This window comes from Ambystoma mexicanum, chromosome 13 (assembly GCF_040938575.1).
Source record: "Ambystoma mexicanum isolate Mex_15411 chromosome 13, UKY_AmexF1_1, whole genome shotgun sequence".
Classification (NCBI taxonomy): domain Eukaryota; kingdom Metazoa; phylum Chordata; class Amphibia; order Caudata; family Ambystomatidae; genus Ambystoma; species Ambystoma mexicanum.
The window spans coordinates 519,281,427-519,299,367 of record NC_090938.1 but is presented as its reverse complement, the minus strand read 5'-3'; the positions used below and the strand labels follow the sequence as shown (position 1 = coordinate 519,299,367).

At 46.0% G+C, this 17,941-nt stretch overlaps 1 protein-coding gene across 5 annotated transcripts in view; it reads right to left on the bottom strand.

Annotated features, from left to right (window-relative positions):
- NBR1 (NBR1 autophagy cargo receptor) overlaps positions 1 to 17,941 on the bottom strand; it is a 1,466,631-nt gene that overhangs the window by 1,387,334 nt on the left and 61,356 nt on the right. The gene's annotated exons all lie outside the window — the stretch shown is intronic.

Here is a 17,941-nt window from a genome sequence, read left to right as displayed (position 1 = left end):
TTTGAAGAAATCTGAACAATGGAAGTATTAAGGAAGGATATTGTGCAGCAGAAAGGGGGAGCAAACTGAATTGTGAGCAAAATAATGAAGCCAAAAAAGGCTATTGTTACAAAACAGAAAAAGGATTTATGAAATACAGAGATCCGAGTAATTACTGAGAAACCTGAGTGAAACACAATGAGGAGAGCCTGAGAAGCGAAGGGCATATGGTTGCGTGACCTGTAATGGGCTCACTGTGCGGTCCATCAACTACACCTAGACCAGAGGGCTCCAACCAACTATGAAAGCAATCAATGAGAACAAGAAACCTGATGTTGAATAGTGTGACAAGAAACTTTGAACTTTGGGAAGGAGAACCCAGAGTCCTGGAGAACAGTTGTTGAACCTTATGAATCAAAATGCGTAAAGCTTTGAGAAGTGAACCCTGAGAAACCTTGTAGAACTTTGTGAACTAATATGCTTTGAACTTGAGGAAGGGAGCCAAAGAAGAGCCTCAGCAGAACTCTGCTTTTGCATTTTACTTTTTGAAGACTATTTTTGTTGAGTAAGAAAATCACTACAATCCGTTTGGTTAGATGTGAGGGCAAGCACAGGTTTTGACACAGACAGACTGGTGTCAGACTTACGCAGTTAGAGCTTCGTTAGTTGCAATAGTTGAGGGAAATTCCCAAATTCGTGAAAGGGCAAGCTAGGCCTTACATCATGCTGACTTTAAATTAAGAGGTTTACTGTTTAAAACTTAAACCTTTGTTGTCTGGGTCATCTCACAACAGTCACGGTTGCTTCTGCCCAACTTCAAAATGGCAGACCAGATCTTTAGACCTTTGGTCAAGGCCAAGAGTGGAATTCAGACAGACAAGAAGAAGAGGAGGAGGGCCTGGCACTTGCTTACCTCCAGAGAGGAAATTAAACTGCATGAATGGTAAAAGTGGAATCAAAAGTAGGGTCAACTCAGGAACACAGAGGACAGGGTTAAACATACCAATCGAAGGTGTTATTGACTGATCAGGATAATCAATCTGCCTATATAAGATGCCAGTTGAAGGCAGAGGGGACCACCTTTAGGACAATGATCATGGAGAACGAAAGAGCACAAAAGGAGCCAGAGTACGAGTCGCTCCAAAGCCTGTTGCGGGCTATACATCAGACTACAGCTAGGACCAGAATCAAAGAACAACGATATGGAGTACTTTAGATAGGTTCTTAGGCTTCTTTAGTTATCCATCCCGACATTTTGAGAATAGTTATTCCCCTTTGACTTCTAAAGGGGGTCCTAGACCGTTTAGGCATTCACCCCATCCAGTGCTCAAGATAAGATTTGGAAGTGAGAGTATTTTACTCCCCGTTTTTTTTTTTAAAGTTGGGAGTACAAATATAAGTTGAATTCCCAATGAGAGTATTAGTAAAATGTGTTTTAACAAAAAAATTGAAATGTTTAATGAATAATTATTTCTTTGCACCTAGTTATTCATGCACTTTGGAAGACGTTAATGTGCATCTTTTAAATCAGGCAGTTATAATAGTAGTTTGTTCCAATCGCACTACCTGCACTACTGATCCAATCAAATCCATGAAGCTGTGTGGGTGAAAAGAAGGGGCTAGCGTTCTACTTTGTTTCCTATTTTTTTTTTTGGGAGTATTTTTACTCCGTATTGTTTTTGGGGGCGTTCTGTGAAGGCATCATGAAGTAGACAAAGACAATTGAAGACAATTTTATATACAAAACGTGTATTAATTAAAAGTTGAGGGTTGGAAAATGGCCCATCTTGTCCTATCCCAATAGGTGGGATTTCCTTACCCAACTTAAACTAATGATAGTCAGGAAGTCCAAAAGCAAATGTCTGTCTAAAACCTATACCCTCACATTTTATTGTATACAATGTGTACGGAAGACAGCATCAAATAAAAGTGGTCAAATGAAAGTTCTCAATCATTCACTTCTTTCAGTAATGAGCAATATCTGCTTGACTCTTGACAATGCTCACTTTACTCTTGGCAACGTTTATTCCAAAACATTCACTTATGCTTCATTATTTTACTTTGCTTATTAATACTGCTTTTCTGTCTCAGCTTTATCCACTACACTTCAATGGTATTCATATTTTCTCTGGCTTTATCACAGTTAATTACTTGCTTGTTATATTTATTCAGTATTTTTCTCAAATGGACTTAAATGAGGGATTTCACGTAAATACAGCCTCTTTCCTTTAGTTGCTTGTCATGTTTCGCAAATATCCCCATGAAACCCGTGTCGGTACGCAATGGGAATCCCAGTGCTCCTGAGTTGACTCGCCAGTGTTGCTTGGTGTTTTCGACGAGTGGTGGGGGAAGGGCTGCAGCACTGGTCGTGTCTCTTGGAAGCGGTTCCTGTCCTGCCGGTCCTCCCGTAGCTCCACCGACAGCTTCCTTCTTGCTCGCTGGTTTCACCGATGCAACTCCCTGCTTCTGTGACATCGCCAGCCTCAGCAATGCTGTGGTTCGCTCTGCAGTGGTCCTACGGCTCTTTCCACGTCTCCCCAGCTGCTTCTCCAATTCAGAGGGAAGCTCCAGCTTTCTTCTGCAGAGTTCTCTCGTGCCGGCCTGCTTTTCACCTGGTTTCCCACTGCGCTTGCTCTGTATCCCTCTCAAGCTTATCTGGACATCTTACAGAGTTTCCACAAGACTGCACTTGCATACAAGTCCCTCTCACAGTTACAGCACTGGCTTCTAAATATCCCACCAAATGCAATAGATCCTTGACAACTAGACTGCGCAGATTGAGTTCTGCAGTCTGTTGTCAGTATTTGTTGCAGCTTCCTCGTCCCAGTACCAAAGTGATGTTTACTGGGAGATTGGACATGCAAAAGATAGGGACGGGACTGGTAACAACCTATAAAAGGCCTGGGGGATGTTGATTCATCAGAAAAGGGAAATGGGCGATACCATGTCTAACCCAAGGGTGCCTCATCGTCCCCTCCCCAAGTCACCTCCAACCAGGTGATCCTGCCTCGCACATCCTACAAAATCATCGGCAGGTGAGTGCTTGCAGCCCCCGACCTCCATTTTGCCCTGCAGACCCCCCCCCTTCCCACCGCATCCCGCATCCCTCCCCGAGCGTGTCCCTGCTCCCTCCCGCCTCCCAACTCGCCCACCGCCCGTGATTGGTTACTGGGCTTCCGGGACCAGGGTCTAGCGACCCGCGCTGCAGGCGCCCACTGCCTCCTAAAAAATCATTGGCAGGTGAGTGCTTGCAGCCCCCCGACCTCCGTTTTGCCCTGCAGACCCCCCCCTTCCCACCGCATCCCGCTTCTCTCCCCGAGCGTGTCCCTGCTCCCTCCCGCCTCCCAACCCGCCCACCGCCCGTGATTGGTTACTGGGCTTCCGGGCCCAGGGTCTAGCGACCCGCGCTGCAGGCGCCCACTGCCTTTGACCAACCAAAGCCCGCCTCTCCTCCTCTCCCAGCACCGTTCTCATTGGTCCTTCCAGCCTTTATCACCGGTCTCCCCAGGGCAGCCCTCTGCCCGGCAGCCCCCAGCGGCTAAGGGCCCCGAGGCCAAGGGCGACTCCAACAGAGGCGACTCCAGGAAGTGTCTGCAGGTGTCTGCAGGGGAAGCCACCCCAGTGGCCAGCCGTCAACCAGCGACTACAAGGACCAGTAAGGTAGGAGGGCCGGAGTTGGGAGAGGTACAGCTTTACACCAGATACTTCACCTCGTTGCCCCAAACTGCATTTGATAGAAGGGCCATCGCGCCCAAATTGCATTGTCTGTTCCCCAAACTGCACTGATAGGCCACTCCCACTATACAGGTGTCTCAAACTTAGCAGGGCCGCCGTGTCCAAATTGCATTGTCTGTTCTCCAAACTGCACTGATAGGCTTTTCTCCCACTATACAGGTGTCTCAAACTTAGCAGAGCCGCCGTGTACAAAGTGTATTGTCTGTTCTCCAAACTGCACTGATAGGCCACTCCCACACTGTACAGGTGTCTCAAACCTAGCAGGGCCGCCGTGCCCAAATTGCATTGTCTGTTCTCCAAACTGCATTGATGGGCCTCTCTCCCACTATACAGGTGTCTCTCAAACTTAGCAGATAGAAGGGCCGCCGTGCCCAAATTGCATTGCCTGTTCTCCAAACTGCATTGATAGGCCTCTCTCCCTCTATACAGTTGTCTCAAATTTAGCTGGGCCACCATGCCCAAATTGCATTGTTTGTTCTCCAAACTGCACTGATAGGCTTTTCTCCCACTATACAGGTGTCTCAAACTTAGCAAGGCCACCGTACCCAAATTACATTGTCTGTCCCCCAAACTGCATTGATAGGCCTCTCTCCCTCTATACAGTTGTCTCAAATTTAGCTGGGCCGCCGTGCCCAAAGTGTATTGTCTGTTCTCCAAACTGCACTGATAGGCCACTCCCACACTATACAGGTTCTCAAACCTAGCAGGGCCGCCGTGCCCAATCTGCATTGTCTGTTGTCCAGACTGCTTTGACAGGCCTCTCTCCCACTATACAGGTGTCTCAAATCTAGCAGGGCCGCCGTGGCCAAATTTGCATTATCGCTAAGGGAGACGGAGACTAAAGAGAGCCACTGTTAGAACCCAACTATATAACAATACAACCCTTAACTCCACCCTTACACCCCGACCAAGACAACAACTAGACTAAAACAACTCGGAATCGTACAATGCCGCGCAAACGACCCACCCAGAGGGAAAGAAGAGAAGAAAGAACAAACACCACGAAACTTCAACTAAGAACCGCAACAACAGAACACACCCCCACAGACAGGTTCAAAGAACGGACCAACACTGAAAGAAGAGACAAATCCCTTTACCTAACTCCATACCTCACTGAGACCTACACACCAGATCGAACCAACGCGACACCAAAACCAACTACACTGAACAACCTACCAACATCACGAAGAAGGACAAACCCCACCAAATACAACAAGCACACAACTGAAGCAATAACACCATACATCACCAAAGCAAGAAGAACCCCCAACCCACAACCATGTCCCCTGAAAGACGAACCGGATGAAAACAAAAACCCTAGGCTAAACCTAGAAGTACTACTCGAGAACGCCGACAACCTGAGACCTGGTCCTGAACAAGATCAGAAAACGACCCTAACAAAAAAAGGCAAACCAAGCTACACCTCTAAACTCCACTGCAATCTAATAAATGCAAGATCCATGTCAAAACACTCTACAGAGATCTTCGACCTACTCGACGACAACGGCATCGACATCCTCTTCATCACGGAAACTTGGCTGGACGACAACTACAAAATCACACTCCAAAGCTGCCTTCCAGCAAACTTTAAATGCCTTCAAATAAACAGGAAAAACAAAAAAGGAGGAGGCATCGCAATAGCATTTAAAGAGCAGCTGAAAATAAGAACAGACCAACCACTCAACATCCCCAACTGCGAGTCCAACTAGCCCAAAAACCAACATCACATTCATCCTGGTGTACAGACCCCCAACCTATGATGCATCGTTCGTCGACAACTTCATAGAAGCCATAACCAACATAGCCATCAACCACGAAAACCTAATCATACTGGGGGATTTCAACATCTGGTTCGAAGACAGTCATGCCAACTCCCAAAACTCACTGATTGAACAACTCGCCACCATGAAACTACGACAACTAGTAAAAGGGGCAACTCACTCGGCAGGACACACATTGGACGCAATATTCGCAGAGGAAAAACAATCACCATGGCACCGCCGATACAAATACTGTGGAGTGACCATCTCATCATCCCATTCGTAATCACTCTGCCTACTCAAGTCTACATCCAACCTCCCAAACTCACAGCCACCACAAAAAGAAACTGGAAAGACGTCAAAAAAGGCAACCTATTCGAACAACTGGAGTTAACCAAGCCCTCAACAACAGAAGTAGACCTAACTGACCTAGACGGGAAAGCGGAGATACTACACAAATGGATTGCAGATACAATCGACAAGATGGCCCCAGAAAAACCATTCACACCATCAAAAAAAAGAGCAATAGCAAAATGGTTTACCCCACTACTAAGCACCATGAAAAAAGAAAACAAAAAGATGGAAACGGAATGGAGGAAAGATTACAATCCAGACAAAAAAACAATGTTCCAGAAGCACATTCGCGCATACAAGAAGGAAATTCAAAAGGCAAAGAGAAAGCATTATGATGACAGAATCACAAATGCCACCAACACACAAAAAGAAATATTCCGTATCATTAAAGAAATGAGAAACCCACCAGGCTGTGACAACACCCCAACCCCCTCGGAGAAACTATGCAACAACCTTGCAGACCACTTCAAAAAGAAAATCAATGACATCCGACAAACCATCCAACATAGACCAACCAGCAGCGACTTACAACCAAACGAACCTAAATCAGAACCGCAGCACAAACTCAATAACTACCCTCAAATATCAGCAGAAGCATTCGCAATGCTGATAAAACACAGCAAGAAAGCGGGCTCACCGATGGATCCCTGCCCCCCGGACATCTACAAATCAATCCTCAGACAAGGAACACCAGCAGAATACTTCAGAAACCTTCTAAATCTATCACTGGCAACAGGAACAGATCCAAGGATCTTCAAATCGGCTTACATCAAACCACTTCTGAAAAACACAAGCGGGGACGTAGATGACCTCTCCAACTACAGACCAATCTCCAACATCCCCTACCCAGCCAAACTCCTCGAAACCTACGTATACAAATTAACCCAAGAATACGTTGAAGAACACCACATGCTAGACCAAGCTCAAGTCGGCTTCAGACCCACAAGAGGTACAGAAACAACACTACTATCCATCTGGGATGACCTAAAAACAAACGCAGACTCCAACACAACATCTGCCCTTATCCTGCTCGACCTCTCTGCAGCCTTCGACACAGTTAGCCATGACACCCTAACCAAAAGACTAGAAGACATAGGCATAACAGACACAGTGCTACGCTGGACTAAATCATTCCTAGCAGACAGAACTGAAACCGTCTGGATCAAACCCTTCAAATCCACCCCACGAGTCAACGACTGTGGAGTACCACAAGGATCCTCACTATCTCCACTGTACTTCAACATCTACCAAACCCCAGTAATAAGAATCTTCAAGAAACACAACATCAAATGCTACAACTATGCAGACGACACTCAAATCATCTACAAGATCGAAGACACCCAAGCCGATCATTCAAACTTAACCGACTGTCTAAAAGAAGTCTTCAACTGGATGAATGCCAACAACCTGAAAATCAACCCAGGAAAAACCGAAATCATGATCATATCCAAAGACCAAGAGAAGGAAACCGCCATCCCGTGGCCAACGGAAATGGGATCTACACCATCACCATCTAAGGTAGTAAAAAATCTGGGAGTCCTGATGGACAACACCCTAACGTTAGAACCGCAAATAAACGCAACAGTCAAGAAATGCTTCTTCCTCCTCCACACGACAAGAAAAATACTACCTTTCCTCTCCTTCACACACAAAACACTCACCATCGTAGGCCTCATGTCAAGTATCGACTATGCAAACAGCCTCTACCTCGGTATACTGGAATACCCACTGAAGAAGCTACAACGGATCCAAAACACTGCAGCCAGACTACTCCTCAAACTATCCAGAAGAGACCACATCACCGCGGCCCTAAAAACACTACACTGGCTCCCAGTAAAACAGCGTATCATCTTCAAAACAATGTGCATAACGCACAGGGCAATCAGCGGACAAGGAGCAGAATTCCTACAAAAAAAAATAACAATCTACAAGCCAACGAGACCGCTCAGGTCAACCAACAAAATCCGACTGGAACAAAAACCTTACATCAAGAAGAAACTCGGAGGCACCGCTTTCTACCACTTAACCGCGAAAACCTGGAACAACATCCCAAAAGTAATAAGGAACACCAAAGACCACCTTAAATTCAGAAAATTACTAAAAACCTGCTTCTTCAACACCGGAGACTAAAACCGAAACAACAATAAGACAAACGACTCATCAAAAAAGGACATTGACAAAACCATAGAACCGACAGAAGTACCCTGGGCATCAGTAGGGCTGACGCTGGACACAGGGGTCCACCCGCGAGACCCAGAGAAACGGATACAAATACTCCAGCCAACCCTTACCACCCCCCACCGCCTGTACAGCCACAACTAGGTTCCACGAGGCTGTGGAACGGACAAGATACCACCAATCACCACACAACCGGGTGTATGGACACTAGCAGCGGCGCTAGTCATGTGGAGGGGGTGAGGAACATGCAAGGTTATTAAGGGAGCGGGCGGAGGGGACAGCTAGATCCTCAAACGGCCTCAAATGGAAAAACGGGCACGTACCTCCTGAGGCTCAGGGTGTACAAGCATCCCGTCGGGTAAGATTACACGAGCCCAACCGGTTCAGTCCAGGATCGAGATGACTAACGAATACCATTAACAATTTCCTTCTCTGCATACACCTCTCAAACTCCAAACCAAACACAACCACAAACCTCTAGCGCAGCAAACCGCACGAACTTCACCACACTGGAACAACAAAACAAAAAAACACATAGACTCGCACATCAGCACACGACGACTAGCGGCCACATACAGCCCAGGCCCAGCCGACGGAACCACCGGGCTGAGGCTGCCAACAGCACATCACTGCAATCTTGCACTTTTCCAGCCTCCACCCACTAACCCACCATCCCCCCCTCTTTCAGAGCGGCCAGAGCACCAGGGGACCACTCCGGTGGTGATAGTGCGCAGTACAAATGACCTTTAACATTAACATTAACATCCACCCCCCAGGATCACGATCCGATAGCGACAGCCTTTTCCTGGCCACCTGGGAGAAGGATATGTTGGGGAAAGAAGTGAAGATGCCCTCAGATTTCTCACAGTAGTTGCCTATTTTTGGGGAGTAAAAGTGACCAATACACCCCTTATCTGTAGGGCTGATTCCATCCCTTACATAATAGGAGAGTGAAGCCAAAGCATAAACCAGGGGCCCTACCAAAGGTTGATCATTAGACTCAGGGTGAAGTCAGGAAACCTGCAAGAACTCCATAGCGCCCAAATAAAACCTGCCATTTCATTGGAACGTTACTTTGTCTTGAATATTCTTTTCTGTTGATCCTATATGGTCATAAGGTGCTCACATGCAAGAGCAAGAACCATGGGCCCACCGCAACACGAGTGCAAGTCAGTAAGCAGTAAGTGAAGCAATGGAGGGGCACCAAACTCGGTAGAGCTGCTGCAAAGTATCTGGATGAAGTACCGGAAGGGGACTTAACCAAAGCTTTACTGACTGAGGAATTTGCTGACTATTCGAAGCATTTGCCAAGGAACAGACAGCAAGAGAATAAAATTGTGATGCCAGAGCCAAAGTAAGTAAGCCATAGAAGGTTAATGTAAGGAATAAAGATGCATGCTGGAAATCGGAATTGCAGTTCCTAGAACACTTTGCATTTTCCCCTCTCTCCGGCCAAAGATGGTCTCAATAATTCCACAATTCGCTCCGAGTTCAAGAATGGATTGTCAATTTGTAGTACTTGTTCAAAACTCGATTGTAGGAGGGCCAAAACCAAGGTTATTCCCTAGTCTAATCTTCTACTGACACAGAGTTCCCTCCACTGCAGTCCTATTCTCCAGATTGTGGTACGTCAGGATTAGGGAAAGGTAACCCCCCCTACTGTCCATTAATGAGAACTTAAAGGCTGCAGTCTTCCATCTCTCACTTCGGGAATTTCTAATGGCAACCTGCTCTGGTTTTCCCTCAACATAATGAAGGTCAAGATGTGCCGTCTCCCTTGCTCTCTTTCTCTGTCCCTCTTCCTCCTCCTCTTCTCTCTTGCCCTCTTCTACTTCGTCTCCCCACTACTTCTATTCTCACCCCACCTCCTCTCCCAATCTTCCATTATCTCTCCTGCTTTTTCCATCTCTCCCTCCTACTACTCCATCCTATTCTCTTACCTCTCCATCCGTCTCCCCTCTCCTTTCTCTTTCGTGCTCGTATACTCTTTCACTCACTGTCTTTCTCTGACCAATCTCTCCTGGTCTCCCTCTACTCGCAGACTCTCCCATCGTCCCATCGTCCCTTCTCCCTCACTTGTTAAGCACTCGCTCCCAAACATTCACTCCACTCTCACAGACTTGGAACCACCCTCTGTCAGACACAGTCCTCAGCACTGCACTCCAGCTTCTGTCATCAGTCTGGTCTTAGGTCCACCACCTCTCCTCTCTTGCCTCACCCAGACACGCTTCATCAATCCCTGGCCATGCATGTCTTTTATACTTAGGCCTTCATTTCCGACTGCTTCCCGCCCCCCATTTGCCATTGGTCCCTGACCTCTCCGGTCCAATCTCCACTCTCTTGCTAACTTTTCTCAGGGAGTTGGGTCAGTGGATCCCCATGCTTTTAATAATTCTCCTTATCCCCACATCTTTTCCCACATATTGCAATTTGTGGTGTTGCCATAGTCCGTTGTTTGTTTATGGCAACTTGCATCGACTTCCTGCTTTCCCATAGAGTCGGCATTCTGGTCAGTAATCCTGAGATGAAAGGAGCAAGACTTGCGTCTACCACAGGTGAGAATTTCCCACCGAGGATGAAATGCAATACGGAGCTGATGGTTCTGTAAAAACAAGAGAACTTCTGCCAGATACAAGCTGCAAGGCATGGTAAGACAGTGGTACCAAGGTTACAGGGATGCATGGTACTATGAGGGGTCGGAAATGTGAGACGGACAACTTTGTGAAGATTTTTTAAAAGATGCCTTTTTATTAACTCAAAAGGTTGGATAAACGCCTCACTATCCCTACCCTGATGAGGATTTCCCTGGCTAAAATGAACTAAAGTAAACACTCTAACAAAATGTTTCTGTCCCTCACACTTAAAAATACAACAACTCAATAAAAGGTATTATATCTCAGTGCAAATAAAACCAATGTATCAGATTCAAAATCTGATAAAGTTTCCTCCTTACAATCTGTGTGAATTACCCTTCCCCAGATTCCAGAGAGATTCTAATCTACAGTTCCAAAAGGATAAAGAAATCCTGTCTTGTAACTAAGTTACACTTTCGTTCTTTTGGTTCAAACTTGATAACAAAATGGTCCAACTTAATTTCAACCAACAATTCACAAATGTTCAACAAGGTTTTCCTCTTTCCACTTGTGGCAAAACAGCTCATAACTTCTCATAAACCAAGAAGATTTTCATAGTTCATTAGGATCAATATAAATGTCTGTCAGGTTAATTCTGCAACAGTTCACACAACACTTGCTTCATTGATATTCAGTTGTCAGGATGATCCTTTATCAATTCACAAAAGCATCTTCGTGGTTCTACCACTTCTTCTTCAAGACTTAACCACACTGCAGTACTTAAATGAATTCCACCTGGTCCACTCACCTGCTAGGCCTACTACTACAAGGTCCCCTGCCCTGGTGTACTCTTATGGCAGAGCAGAATAAATTACTAACTATAAGTACTTCTGTCGTAAAGGTCATCTTCCAACAAATCAGCAATATGTCTTTTGCTTCCCAACTTCAAGTTTACATACTTCTACTGGCAAATACAAGCAATATATTGGTGCTGTGTGTTAGACACTTGTGATTGCCACACACAATGAAGGTCATGCTCCACTCCTCCTGAATACCTCCTATTAGAAGGACAGCCCTCCTGCCACACTTGTTTCCCCACTTTTGCATTAACCAATGCTGACAATGCTTCTTTCTCACACTCACACTTCTTTTGCTTTGGTAATGTGGGTTTAAGCCAGTTCCTCTTATAACCTCCTTTACAAACGGTCAATATGCTTTACGAATACCTCAATTCTTAGTTGCCCTCTCTTGGCTTTGGCAATGTTGGTTCTTTATAACTTGTCTTGATATATTCTCTTTTGGCTTTGGCAACAGTTGTTTATATTGGTTTCTCGATTTATTGCCCTCTTATTTGTGGCCTTTAATCTGATCTACAGTTACAATCACGCCCTTCTGGTCTGATAGTCAAGTTTGTATTCCGCAACCTGAGCCTTTTCAAGTCAGCTTGTTTTGCAATTGAATAATTAACCCGCTTTATATCAGTTAGGTATTCAAAAGAATGTTTCTTATCCCACTTCACTCTGTTTATATTACTTTTGTGCTTAGGCCCCTGGACTTGGCCAGTGTGCGGTTACGGGGTGCTCTGGTGTCATAATCTACTAGTGAATTGACCGGGTTTGGTATGCGTGTCCGTTTGCCTCGCTGCCTCCAGGTCCTCTGCTTCGGCTTCCCTGCGTGGCTCAGTAACTACTCCTTCTCTGCTTCCCGCGGCCTGGGACAGTGATAAAGGAGCCCACCTCGCTCCAATGGCTCTCTGGTGTTTGACGGACAATGGGAAAAGTTTTCAAACTGCACACTTTCCTCTGCATGACCTCTGCAGCTGATGTCCTCAGTGGCAAAATCTTCAATTTCAACGCTTCCCACTGCGCAACCTCTGCAATCAAGGTCTTGAACAGATGAGACCCTACCAGGACCAGCATCCGTTCGGCACACAACAGTGGTCCCAGCGTCTCTACTCTCCTCAATTTCTGCTGCCATTTGGAGGCACCACAACTACTCCATCCCCTGCTACTTCTCTTCTCTTCGGCCTGAACCTGAGGGGGGCCTTTTATGCCTCCCAGTCTCTCATGTGTAGATCATTACCCCTGATAGGCTGCAACTTGCAGTATCGGGCCTCTGCAGCCCTCTTTTTTGTACCAGTACCTTGGAAATGTCAAAATCAGCTTTCCTAATTGAAATCTGAACCCCAGGTACATTTGTCTTCCTTATTTATGTTCCCCAAATGAGTATAAGGATGAAGGATGTGGCTTTACAGACAAATGAGGGTTTTCAGGGTCTAAATTGGTAATATCTAAGGGCTCCACTTTATTATTTACTTGGAATTCTTAGAAGCTTTCATCTTTATAAATGTGAGGGACTAAAAGGGGATTTCTTACTCCCAATACATAACTGGTTATGGATTGTTTTCACCCACATTCGGATAGCTGTCTTGGGAAAATAAAAACTGACAGCAAGCCATTACATATTCTGGCATCAATGATATTTCTTTCCTTGAGATAGACAAATACTGTGTCTCAATCAATCGGGTCCTCCTGTTCCCCTGGGGCCCCTCTCATCCAAGGTGATACTCTTGGCTAATACCACTCACAGGTTCAGGAAGTGTCTGCCTTGCCCTGGTGTGAGGAACACATGGTGACAACAAGTAAGACAGACACAAGTGATCACAGTTTAAGGGTGTTTATTGAACAATGAAAGTGGTATGTGGGTTGGAAAAACGCCTAATCTAAACCTACATCTAAGATGGGGACAGGTGTCGACCATCAAATGAAAATAAGGCAGTTCTAGAGGCGTCAAGTCAAATAAAAGGGCCTATACTAAGGAAACCTATTGCCAATTCCTTAGGCTAAATACAAAGGGTGTAGGTTTAAGTCTCAAGAAAGGAAGAAGTGTTCACAAATGATAAGTCAGGAGGTGGTAGCCTGAGACTCCCTTCCCCAAGGTTTGAGCACAGGGTAAAGTTGGAGCTTAGAGCCTGTAGCACAGTATGGTCTCGGGCTTCAACAGCAAGAGACAACAGTTCCAATGGCAGTTCATAGAACACACTCTTGGGTTTTTCTAGCACAAGATGACAGTTAGCTTTTTACCCTCAAGCCTTCGATGGCCAAGTCTCGTTTCACTTGAAAGTCTCCTGCCTTCGAGGACCTGACTTGTTCAAACATCAACAAAAAAAATCCTTTAATAAATTAAAGCTCTTTTCCGATGTTCCCTGGGTGAAGATTCACCCCTCGGTCCCCTGCCCTTCTGGGCTGACCCTTTGGATCTCCCTCGGTCGGGCTCAAACCCCACTTGCCTTTTGGAGGATTTCTTTTCCCTTGGGGTCACAATGTTAATTTTCCCTGTGGGATTCACCTCCCTCACACTGCTTGTAGATCAAAGTCTTTCGATTGTACAGGGATTTTGCTTGGCCCTCTGTATGACCACTTTGACTATCGTCGGCCCTCCTACGGCTTTCTGGTACTTATAGTTTCTCTCATATGGGGCTTGACCAGAGTCTCTTGAATTAGCACCCACGTGGTGCCGCTTTCCCTCCACAGCTGGTCTCCCGTTCACACTATTAAAAGTTTGTTAGTTCAATAGCTCCGGTTCTAAACTTGTTACTTTGCAGTTCTCACTCATCACAGCCCATTTCTTATCGGTTCTCCCCTCGACTCACTGGTTGTGATGAACTGCTTGGCTAATGGTTTCTTTGGAGTCAAGGCTGGTAACAGGGCGTGGGAGTTTTCCTCCACGAAGGTTCCGCGGGCCTGGGATGAAAAGGGCAAAGTCACTTCTCTCCTCTCCACCCTCTCGCTTCACACTGTCTTTCTACTTCTCTTGAACTGCTGTGTGGTAGCCTTCTCAACGTGATGTCTGCTGTATTCGTCTTTCTCATACTGTGCTCTCCGGGTCCACCTTTTATCCCAGTGGGGAAGGGAAAGGGTTGTCAGGTGTGTGGGATTCTGATCAAATGCCTGACTTTGCTTGACCCTGGTATTGGGACACGTCAGGAAAACAGCAGTAGTGTTAGTCCGTTGTGTTGTGCGAAAGTGTTCACAGTGGAAAAGGGGTGGTGGGGCGGTGGGCAGTGGTTTTGGAATGTCCTACGTGAGAGGATGGAGAAAAGGTGTTAAAGGAAGGAGGATACCACATCTCACGCGTCAGTGTCACACTCCCCGAGGACCCACATCCAGGTGATCCTCCCTCACTGGTCTCCCCCCCCCATTAACTGGATCCTATAGCAATGGGTGTGTCCTGGCCACATGGATGCCAGACCCCCGGGGACTAGCTAGGTAGACACCTTCAGGTTTCGCACACTTACCACCTGGGAGGAGACTTTAGGCAGCGTCTTTGTGAGGACTCTGCAGGATTCATCACAGCACACATAGGAGAAGTTCAGGGAGTGAGGCCCTCCTAATTCACACTACCCACAAACCTAACCCATCCTCCTCCTCCTCCTCCTTCACCTCCTCCTTCACCTCCTCCTTCACCTCCTCCTTCACCTCCTCCTCAAGTGCATACGGAGCACCTTCAGATCATCCAATGGCTTTGATTCATGCATAAATATCAGTAACATACCATACCAAAATGGGCCATTTATAATAGAGAAAAGAGTTCTAGTTTGATTATCATGTGGAAGTTCAATTCTACTAACAGAATTATACACAATGCACAAGCAATTAAGAGTAATAGCAGAAGAGCAGTCATTTTGGCTGGACAACTGATATGCTTAATATCTGAATTTCCTTTATCAATCCAGTGCAAGGCACTAACTACACAATCTGTATACGCTACACAAACATGAAAATGATGTAATGGATTCAAAGTTGGACTGGGACAAGAATAGGCCCGGACACCCAAAAAAAAAAAGTGGCCTGCCCCTCGCCTCAAAAGAAGTGGCCCTCAAACCATCATCCGTGATTGGTGAATCGCGACAATTCACGACTTTCCAGAAAATGCTACTTATGGAGGGTTCATGTGTCTGTTACATTACAACACAACTCATAAAATAACATAACTTTGCATACAGTTCTGTGACAGGGTCCACAGCTCGCAGGGGTGGCATGAACACGACCTTTCACCCCTTGACAAAACAAAAAGCGGCATCAAATAGCATTTTTCCTAAGCACACTATGAAAAATATGGTTACGATTTCACTAATGTGACATACATTTCATACAGGAATGGATCACCATATGTATCATTAATATCTGTGGGTATAGATCCATATGGTCAAATTACTGTGCATGCAAGCAGACGTCCAAGGCCAATTGATAATGTTATTGTATAGCACTTATGCCTAAGCTCTTTTTTATAGAACAAATATGCATACAATATCACCCAACCTGTGTTGGTACTCATTTATCGACCTCAGAAGGATGAAAAGGCTGAGATGGCTCGAACCTGCAACCTGCTGATGACACACTCATCGCAGCAGCAAGCACTCAACCCACTGATCTATCATATCGGCTATAGTTAAAATGAGCAATTATTCTGTAGTGTGGATTCCATTAAACAGCAGACCAGTAAAGTTCATCTGCAAGTCTGGTGCAAATTTGGCCGCACGTTAAACCTGCGTGCATCTACTTTTCAGGCTTCAGGGTGTATGCAACAGAGTGCTGGTCGAACCCACGTCTCCAGAGGGACAGAATGTCCGACACAGACAGACAGACAGACACACCCCTTGTGTCTGTGACTTGACATCGACAGCAGAGGCACCCTCATCTATTGGACTGTACATGTCCAGCCCATAACGTGGGTGCGGTGCGCCTCAGTCCAGCCACCCTAACCACTCTTCATGAGAAGCCTGCGACTGCCGCATAACACTCCCAAACCAAGACAGCTCATAGAAGGCGCTTCATGTCAATGTAAATTCATTAATGGCGTTAAAGTACCAATGCAAAGTGAGAGGCTTGTTCCCTTCATTTCAGAATTTCCCACCCCAGTATGCGAGTTTAAGGACTTAATGTGCTCTCTGCAATGATGTATGTGCAGAACCCCTGCCCACATTTCCACTGTAGAGGCAACTTGTACTGCCAACAGGCTTTCAGAAAGTAAGCATGCGGCTTCTTCTCGCAAAGTTCCAGTACATTCCGGAAACGGAGTAACAGTATGCATGTTTTTACCTTGGCATGAACAGACAGTGCAAGGCTGGGCATCCATTTCAGGGGCAGCATGGCAGAGAAAGGTGGCTGTTAAGGGCAGGAAACCCATAGCTGGTCATTAGAATATGACTGCAGAGTTTGCGGATCAGAAAGCAGAGACCTTTTGAAAGGGAAAATACCAGTGCCCAGTTCCCCATTGTCATGTTTTTGCTGAATTGTTGTGCACATCATCAGTTCGTCAATTCTACGCCTCAAAATGCAGACTCTACGGAGAGGAAGCTTCAAGACCCACATAAAATAATTTCAAGCAGGCAAGAAATAGTGGCACATTTTTTATCATCTTTTGTGGTAATGATCACCACTTCACAGAGATTTTGGGATCCCAATTTGGGGGAATTACATTTTTTTTATTAATCTGCCAGTCGAGGTCAGGAAGACGGGGGCTATTTGCCACGCAGGCCTTTTGGAAGGCGTCAAACACATATCACCTAAATAGAATATGCAAGAGACACATATAGGCGTAACAAATACATCAATACTCTGCTACTCGGCCATTCCGGGGGCCTGGGACTGAGAACGCATATGCAACAATGCAACAGAGGGATTCGTGAAATACGGGTATCGGCGCAAATCACCTTGAAATGCCAACGCAAGAGGACCAAACTAGAAGACGTTGATGAATGCACTGTTGAATCCACCGAGTAATGCAAGACCACGAATTCCAAGGTTAGTGCAATAGTTTTGTGGACCAAGGCTTCATCAAGGGGTTTAACAAGCCTGAAAGAGCCATGCGTCGTAAGGTTACCTGAAATCTCACAGCAGGGAATGGTGGGGTGCTGCTTGCTTACTGTATAGATGCTGCAGCAACAGCTGCCAGGTTTGTATCTTCCGTGACTGGAGTGCTCACCCCTGTGAGGTTGTGCCTCCTCATTCCCCTTTCAGTTCGGGTCCTCCTGTTGTACTTGCCACAGCATCTGCTCAGTTTACATTTCTGTTAAATGAAGGGCAGGAAGTGCCATATGGTGCCTTATCCGCATAAGATTTCCAGAAGCTCTTTCGTCGGAGCCCGCAAGGAAGGGGGGCACAAAGAAAGTTAATGCCATGGGGCAGCTGCAGTGCCAGCACTTAGGTAATCAGAAGTTGCCTGTTCTCTCTCATGGCTGTGTGCACACCTTCCCCACAGCCTCTGCAGAGAGCACTTTTTTCCTCTTGTCAGGCAGTCAGCACTCAGAGTCTCGCTTCCTTTTGAATGCAAAATTCAAAAGAAAGCGAAACGAAACCA